This window comes from Otolemur garnettii, unplaced genomic scaffold, assembly GCF_000181295.1.
Source record: "Otolemur garnettii isolate 467f Iridium unplaced genomic scaffold, OtoGar3 scaffold00152, whole genome shotgun sequence".
Taxonomy (NCBI): domain Eukaryota; kingdom Metazoa; phylum Chordata; class Mammalia; order Primates; family Galagidae; genus Otolemur; species Otolemur garnettii.
This window is the reverse complement of record NW_003852547.1, coordinates 3,071,218-3,073,480: the sequence shown is the minus strand read 5'-3', so window position 1 is coordinate 3,073,480 and position 2,263 is coordinate 3,071,218. Positions and strand designations below refer to the sequence as shown.

Here is a 2,263-nt window from a genome sequence, read left to right as displayed (position 1 = left end):
AAAAGACCTTATACTAAAGTAAAAATAATACAACTAAGGGGCAACATGCCTTCTACTGTTTTTTATAGAGTGGACTCTGTTGGTAAAGACATAGAGAGTAAGTAAATGTTATGTGTCACGGTCCAAGTGGTAAAGATACAACTTACAAAGGTGGTCAGTGTATAGAGTTCAGTCCTCCATTGAGTACATGTGATGCCTCCCCACTCTATGAAAATTAGGTCAACTTAAGGAGGTGCTTAGTGTAGGGAGGTGGTCAGCTACGTAGGTTGTGCTGTACATGCACAAATACACAATGGAATATTATTCAACTTTTATAAAGGAGAAGATCCTGCCATTTGCCACACTATGGGTGGACCCAGAGGACATTAAGGCTAAGTGAAATAAGACATAGAAAAAAATATTGCATGATCTCACTTACATGTGGAGTATGTTTTGTTTTGTTTTTTTAATCAAGGGACAGCGTGAATGCAGTCCCCCACTACCACAAATTATGCAGTTGAGTTTCCCACATTTGGGGAAATTGCAGGGGTCAGCACATCCAGAGTGCAATGGATAAGCCTCATCCTGGGAAAACCACCTTTGAGATCATGGTATCTCCTCTGCCAGGTAAGTATGTGGTGGAGTATGTTTTTAAAAAGAGGTCAGGCTCGGCGCCTATAGCTCAACCGGCTAAGGCGCCAGCCACGTACACCTAAGGTGACGGGTTCGAATCCCCAGCCTGGACCCGCCAAACAACAATGACGGCTGCAACCAAAAAATAGCCGGGCGTTGTGGCAGGCACCTGTGGTCCCAGCTACTTGGGAGGCAGAGGCAGGAGACTCGCTTGAGCCCAGGAGTTGGAGGTTGCTGTGAGCTGTAATGCCACGGCACTCCACCCAGGGGGACAGCTTGAGGCTCTGTCTCAAAAATAAATAAATAAATAAATAAATAAAAAGAGGTCAGCCGGGTGCAGTGGCTCACGCCTGTAATCCCAGTAAGAGTGAGACCCTTGACTCATAAAAAAATGAAAAATCCAGCCAGGCACCACAATGAGCGCCTGTAATCCCAGTGGCTTCTGGAAGCCAAGGCAACAGGATGCCCTCGCCCCCGTCTAAGGTTGCAGTGAACTGTGACACTACTGCACTCTGGTCAGGGAATAGGGTGGGACTCTGTCTCAACAACAACAACAAAAAAGCAAGAAAATAAAAAAGAGGTCAAATAAACAGAAATAGAGAGCAAAACTGTGGTTACGAAGGAGCGGAGGAAATAGGGTAATGTAGGCCAAAGGATACAAAGTAGCAGATACGTAGGACGAACAAATCTGGAGATCTAATGTACAATGTGAGGAATAACTAAAGTTAACAAAACTGTACTATATTAGGGATTTTTGTTAAATAAGTAGATTTTTAATCACAAAACCGTAACCATGTGAGATAAAAGACATATTAATCTGCTTCACCACAGTAATCATTTTTCTATGTTAACATAACCCATAACATCATGTTGTAAACCACAAATATACACAATACAATTTATTTTTTTAAAAAATAGGAGGACAGGTGCAGTGGCTCACAGTTGTAATCCTAGCACTGTCGGAGGTAGAGGCAGGTGGATCAGTTTAGCTTAGGAGTTCAAGACCAGCCTGACCAAGAGCAACAACCCATTCCTACTAAAACTGGAAAACTAGCTGGACATTATGACGTGCACCTAAAGTCTCAGCTACTCAGGAAGCTGAGGCAGGAGGATGGTTTGAGCCCAGGAGTTTGAGGTCACTCAAATGCCACCACATTCTACCCAGGGCAACAGAGTGAGATTCTGTCTCAAAAAAATTTTTTTTAATGTAAAAATATTAAAAATGAGAGAAGAGAGATTCAGGGAAAGGAAGACAGCAAGTGTCAGAAAAGACACGTGGATGGCTAGAGATGAGTGAGCTATTGGGCTTGGGGGTATGATAGGAGATGAGGTTAGAGATGTCAGAGAAGTGGGGAGCACATATCCCCTAGAAACCTGTAGGCTATGGTTAAGTTTTGGGGGTTTATTCTTTATTCTGAGGTTAACTGAGAAGCAGAGAAAGTTTCAAGCAAGAGGGGTGACATGATCTGATTGATATTTTAGAACTCTTTTTCTGCTACTATGTAATAATTATCATCCAGCCACTTCTCAACACTTCCTCTGTCTCCCGCCTGGCCTAGCCACTGCCACCTCTGGCATTAACCTCACAGCCTCTGAGCTTCTGCCCTCAACTCCCACTCTCTGTTTCCTCATGTGGCAGACAGAAGGACCC

The 2,263-nt window shown here is 43.6% G+C and overlaps 1 non-coding gene across 1 annotated transcript; it reads right to left on the bottom strand.

The window, feature by feature from the left end:
• Nucleotides 1-450: 450 nt before the first annotated feature.
• LOC111728368 lies at nucleotides 451-614 on the bottom strand. The gene has a single exon (XR_002775684.1). It is a non-coding gene; the product is annotated as a U1 spliceosomal RNA (small nuclear RNA).
• Between the last annotated feature and the right edge of the window lie 1,649 nt (nucleotides 615-2,263).